Genomic DNA, 7,013 nt, shown 5'->3' with positions numbered 1-7,013 from the left:
TGAAAAGGTATGGACTTAAGGATGATCTCTGGTGTAATCCAATACCAATAGGGAATTCTTTCGTCACACCACCTTGAGTCTTCACACTAGTTGTGGCCCTATTATACATGTCTTTAATTGCCCGAATATATGCGATCCTTACTCTCCTCTTTTCTAAAACCTTCCATAAGACCTCCCTTGGTACCCTATCATACACTTTTTCCAAATTAATAAACACCATATGTAGATCCCTTTTATTACTACAATACCTCTCCATCATCCTTCTTAATAGGTATATCACTTCAGTGGTAGATCTGCCTGACATAAATCCAAATTGGTTCTCTGTTACTTGTGTCTCTTTTCTCAACCTCCGTTCTATCACCCTTTCCCATAACTTCATAGTATGACTCATAAGCTTAATCCCTCTATAGTTTTTGCAATTTTGTATATCCCCCTTATTCTTGTAGATAGGTACCAAGGTGTTCTTTCTCCACTCATCAGGGATATTTTTTTACCTTAAAATCTCATTAAAAAGCTTGGTTAACCAGTTAATGCCTTTTTCTCCAAGACGCTTCCAAACCTCAATCGGGATATTATCAGGTCCTACTGCCCTACCATTTTTCATCTGCTTTAGAGCCTCTTTTACCTCGAAGTCTCGAATCATTCGATAGTAGTCAAAGTTTTGATCTTCTTCCCTTGTGCATAATCGACCAAGGTTCGGAAGAGTCTTCTGTCCCTCATTAAATAACTCGTAGAAGTAGCTCTTCCACCTTTCATTAATCTTCTCCTCTTGAGCCAACACCTCTCCATCTTTATCCTTTATGCACTTAACCTTATCCAAATCTCTCGTTCTTCTTTCCCGACTCTTTGCGATTCTATATATACATTTTTCTCTTTCTTTCGTGCCCAAAGACTGGTAGAGACCCTCATATGCTCTTGTTCTTGCTTCACTTACAGCCACTTTTGTCTCTTTCTTAGCCGCCTTATATTTTTCCAGTTATCTGCATTGCGGCATAAAGACCACTCTTTAAAGCATTCCCTTTTTATCTTTATCTTTTCTTGTATACTCGCATTCCACCACCAGGACTCCTTGTCTCTTGGTCCTATTCCTTTAGATTCACCAAAACTTTCTTTTGTTGTTCTTCTAATAACTTCTGTCATCTCCCTCTACATCTCTTCCGCGCTTCCATTCCCATCCCACTTTGCCTCTTCTCCTACCCGTCTTAGGAAGCTTCTTTGTTCCTCACCTTTCATCTGCCACCACCTCGTCCTTGGGTTCTTCGTATGATGTCTTTTCCTCAACTTTTGCTCAACGCGAAAATCCATGATGAGCACCCTATGTTGTGTTGTCAAACTCTCTCCCGGGATAATTTTACAGTTAATACAAAATTTACGGTTGACTCTCCTCAACAAGAAGAAGTCAATTTGAGAGCTTGTCATGCCATTCTTATAGGTTATAAGATGTTCGTCTCTCTTTTTAAAACATGTATTTGCGATGAGAAGATCAAAAGTTGAGGAAAAGTCCAAAATAGTTTTACCCTCGGCATTGATCACCCCGAAACCATGGCCTCCGTGAATACTCCCATATCCAGTCACTTCTCTCCCAACATGGCCATTTAAATCTCTTCCTAAGAAAATCTTATCTCCTAAAGGTATGCCTTGAACAAACTCTCTAGATCCTCCCAAAACCTTATCTTGTGTTGTTCGTCTGAACCCACTTGCGGTGCATAGGCGCTAATCACATGGAAAGCACCTCCCTCCACCACAAGTTTGATAGAGATGATACGATCTCCCACCCTCTTGACATCCACTACGTCTTTCTTCCACTGCTTATCCACAATTATTCCAACCCCATTTTTATTCTTCACTTTTTCTGTATACCAAAGTTTGAAATCAGAAGTATCCAACTCCCTAGCCTTTGCACCAACCCATTTTGTTTCTTGTTGGCACATAATGTTAATCTTCCTCCTTGTCATGGTGTCCACCACCTCCATGGACTTTCCTGTTAGAGTGCCTATGTTCCATGTCTCAAATCTCAACCTTCTGTTGCTTCGACTTTTACCTTTTACTTTGTGAACTAGCTTATTTACCCTCATCCGTTCACGAAAACGTGAGAACCCTTACTCATTTAACACTACATCTGGACACCGATGCAGCGATTCTTGCTTTAACACCGTACTCGAGCCATACGGCGCGTTGCTTCCGGGCAACGACCTAACTTTAGCGCAATAATATCTTTGATTCATATTATGGGAGTTCGGCTATAATTTTATATTAGTTGTCGAAGACCTAACACAACCCTTTTCTTTTATCTGGACTTGTGATCGACTATGTACTGCAAATATAACATAGTCAAAATTTATTTATATTTTAATATATATTTTATATTAATTATTAATTTTAATAATTAATTTTAGTGTACATATATCATAATTATAAAAATAAAAGCCTAATGCTGATGCATTTGTCTCAAAGTCATGGTTCCCTTGTCGACATTTGTGGGTCCATTCCTAATGAAGAGAGGAGACGAGAGGACACGTAAAATAACTAAGGTCTTTCCAAAAAAAAAATATTATTATCTATTTTGTAGTTAAAGATATATATTCAATTTATAAATTAAAATTTATTTTATTAAAAATATTTAAAAAAATTTTATTAATAATAAACTTGTTAAGTATTTTTATGGTATTAATTTTTTGAATACTGTAGAAATATAAAATAAATGACTTTCTTAAATAAGTATTAAGTAAGTTTTATTTTTATTTTTTGACGAGTATTGAATTCAGAAGAAATGATTAAAAAATACAGACCTCATTCATTTATGTTGTTATAAAATTATTCAAAGGAATGAGATGGGCCAATGGCAAGTTGCAACCTATTAGTCTCCCTTAAATTGGGCCTCAATGTTTGTTGGAACTGAATTGAAGTTCAAAGCATGCTGCCACGTATTAAAAATTGTAGGTTTTTCGTCCAAAAAACAAACTGTGGTTTTTAATGACACGGCAAAAATAAGATTTTTTTTCTAAAATAAAATAATAAAAATAATTAATTCTCCAAATAAAATATTTTAACTTTAATTTTTAGAATATAATTTTTTTAGTAATAAGGGCAAATTCGTCGCACCCTCGACAAATTCTATATAAATTATAGTGTTCGCCACATTCCCGGCGAATTCTAAGTTGAGTTCGGCAGAGTATATAAACGTAGTGTGACCATTCTCATTTGTCTCTTTTCTTTTCCAATCTCTCCTCCAAATTAACTTTGTTCCTCTTTTCTGTCTTTCGATGTCCGTGAAGTTCATTATCCACGACATCTTCTGTAAATTCCGCTAAAATCAGTAAATGATTAATCAATAAATTGAATTTTAATTAGGAAAATTAAAAATGAAAAACTAATATTAAAATAGGATAGAGCTCTTCGAAACGAGAATTTTAACACTAATTTCAAAAAATTTGGTCCAAAATTGGACCGGATAGGCTAAACCGGTTGAACCGGGCCTAAACCGGACCCGTGAGCCCAACTGGCCCAACATATAAATGAGAAAAACGCCCATCCACGCGTATGTGTGGCGTGGCATTTTAACGACGCATGCGCGAGTAGCCATGCGTGCGCGTGAGAAGCTAATGCGTACGATCACGCGTACGCGTGACTTGCTGTTCGCTCCATGCGTGCGCGTGACCCACGCGTACACGTGGCCCCTGCGTGCGCGTGACCCACGCGTACGCGTGGCCCCTGTTTACTGCAAAACTGGATTTTAACATTCTAAATCCGATTTTCACTTCTAAACCTCCATTTTCTCCCTTTTAGACTTAGGGTATAGTACTAAGTCCATTAGCTAGTTGAAGCTACGAAAATAAGCTAACTTGGGAATGAAGTAAGAGGTAAAATGATGAATTATATGAAGGAAATGAGAAAGTTAAATGAAGTTTAATGCCATGTCTTGAGAAATGATTATATATTGTTTATGAAAATGAAATGACTTATGAATAATGATATATGAGATATGAGTTTTCCTGGGTAAAAATCGTGGCTTGCCACCGCGTGTTCCAGGTTGAATCTCGATACTCTGTTGACCCTACGTCGTAAGGGTGACCGGGCACGTATAAATTCCCGGGTATGGATAGTCCCCATTGAGTGATTATATGATGAATAAATGTGAAATCTATGCATAGACTCTTGGGGATGCGTGACGGAGAACAGTCTAAGGTTTTTGGACTTGTCGGGTTGGCTGGATAACCGACAAATAAGCCTCATCAGCCATAGGACAGGCATGCATCATGTGCGTTTGTTTGTTTTGATTGCTATGCAATATCTGAGATTACCTAATTGAATATACGTCTTGCTACCTGCTATTCTTGCTATTTGCACTATCTGCTTCTTACTTGTGAGTGAACTTGATTGGTTGCTTGTCTATGCATGATTTATGGATGGCGAAGGAACGGAGGAAGGGTGAAAAGGGTTGGTGGTTATGTTAGGTTTGAATTTAAGTAAGTTTAGGAATAGTTTAGATTACCTACCCCTAATTATGGCTTTTGCTTAGAAACTAAGTTTTGTAATTTTATGATGGAGTTCTAGAATTGCCTCTGGCATTCCCAGAACCTTATTTATTATACGCGTGACACCTTTACCATGCTGAGAACCTCCGGTTCTCATCCCATACTATGTTGTTGTTTTTAGATGCAGGTCGAGAGACTCCTTACTAGGCGTCTGGATCTTGAAGCGGAGTAGTACCTGGGTGTATTTTGGGTTTCCTATTTGTATATATGTATATATGTATCTAACTTGCTCTACAAGAAACTTACTTATTTTGTTCCTCTTAGAGGTTACGGGAGAGTTAAGACCTTATTTCTGTATTTTGGGTATTTTGGGATACTTGTATATATATGTAAATATTCTCCAGCCAGCCTTGGCTTCACAGGCTGAGTTAGGAGCAAGTTTCACTGTATTCTTGGCTCTCTTTTTGTTCTTTTGCTTATTTACATATATAACCTTTAGGTTTCTTAGCACGCAAGTAATTCTGTTTCTTGAGCGTTGCAATTTTTATTTTGCGATTTTGTTTTACCCGTCTTTCAAGGCTCCTAGTATATTATCTCTTTCACTATTATGTGTATATTTTAACTGATTAGAGGTCCGTAATACCATGCTACCTCTGTTCTACGACTTAAGCGTAAAACACTATGTTGTAGGGTGTTACATCCTCAATTTCAGGTCAGTAAATAATATGTCAGTTAGAGTTATTGTTTTCAAGTTCGTTAGAGTTACTGTTTACATGTTAGTTAAAGTTATTGGTTAGTGGTTACATGTTAGTTAGAGTTACAAATTTACTGTTTACATGTTAGTTAGAGTTACTGTTTACTGTTTACATATTAATTAGAGTTACTATGTAAATGTTATTTAGAGTTATTGTGCATTGTTTACATGTTAGTTAGAGTACATAACATGTTAATTAGGTTTTTTATGTTATTGTTTTCAAGTGTAGTTGTTGTTTATTGTTTATAATATGTTAATTAGTATAAGTTGTTAGTCAAAATAATTAGTTTAAGTTGTGAATTACAAGATAATTAGTAGAATAATTAGTTAGGTTAGGTTAGATTAGAAAGAATCATGATTAGTAAAATTTAGGGCTTAGTTAGTTATCGATTAGGGTTGTTTAGGGTGTTAATTGACGGCCTCATGTAGTTGGGTTAAACTTTAATTAGTAAGTTTATAAACTGAAGTAAAGTAGACAATTAGTAAGTTTAAATATGTCTTTTAAGAATTTAGTTAAGAGAAGTGTTAGGGGCAGCAAGTTTTGTACTTTGTAGCCATCAATTAGCCATCATTGATATTTGTAATTGTGTGAAATTTCATCCAATGATGTGAAATTACTCACTTTTCTTTTGATGGTTAAATGCTGACCAAATTTTAATAAAAGTGCTGGCTCCCTAAACTTTCTCTATAGTTAATGTGAAAGGAACTGAGTTCAGTATGGGTTATTTTATTTTACTAGAGTATGGTTAGATGGAGCAGCAGTTATTGGGTTATGAGGAGACGCTATACAGATTGGATCAGGCTGAGCACATTGCTGGAAGACTTGATCGAGTGGTACACTTTTATCACTGTTGTTTATTTTATTCTAATTAATAAACAGTGAACTTGTTATTTTATGTGTTCATCGTCTTTTTTTTTTTCGTTTGGTAGGCACCTCGGATCTTGCACACTAGGCAGAATTCGATGGCACGGCCGTCAGAGCATATTAGGCCATATCTTAGACGAGTCGGAATTGAGTATGTGGTCTATATGGTTGAGTTCAAGCACGACTAGCCACTTGCCTCGGCATTGATAGAGAGGTGGAGGCATGAGTCCCACACGTTTCATCTACCATGCGGGGAGATGAGTATCACCCTGTAGGACGTGGCCTATTAGCTGAGACTCAGGATCAACGGTGATCCTGTGAGTGGATGCATAGGTAGTTGGGAGCAGCACCATCAGAGATGGACCATTGAGGACTTATGTTAGCAGCTACTAGGTGCTATTCTCGACCCAGATGACAGACAATCATTGACCAAGTGGACTGTGAAACTCACATGGTTCCACAATACGGTATGCGGAGAGCTGAAGCAGGATGCCACTGAAAAGCGTTTGTTGAGGTACACAAGAGGATACATCATGCAATTGATAGGTGGTATCCTATTCCCAGATGCATCTGAATCTCGGGTGCACATCGGGTAGCTCCCTCTCCTAGAGGACCTTGAGACATGTGGTGGGTTATCGTGGGGCTCGGCTGTGTTGGCATGGCTGTACCGTCAGATGTGTTGTGCCACGGAGCATGGTCAGCACAAATTGGGTGGTTGCGTCAGCTTGCTGTTGTCCTGATGCTGATTGTTGGATCTACTTTGACCAGTGTGTAAATGTGTTAAGCAATCACTTTCAAATCCAACCTATGATGGTCTTGACCCATCGATATTTGCATGCAAGTATGAGGACCCGTGTATCTCCTAACCTCCCACTTTTCTTGCTTTCGGCGTTATGATATGAGTATGCCCCAAGAACAA

Source organism: Arachis duranensis, chromosome 1 (assembly GCF_000817695.3).
Source record: "Arachis duranensis cultivar V14167 chromosome 1, aradu.V14167.gnm2.J7QH, whole genome shotgun sequence".
Classification (NCBI taxonomy): Eukaryota; Viridiplantae; Streptophyta; class Magnoliopsida; order Fabales; family Fabaceae; genus Arachis; species Arachis duranensis.
This window is presented reverse-complemented; position numbering follows the sequence as displayed.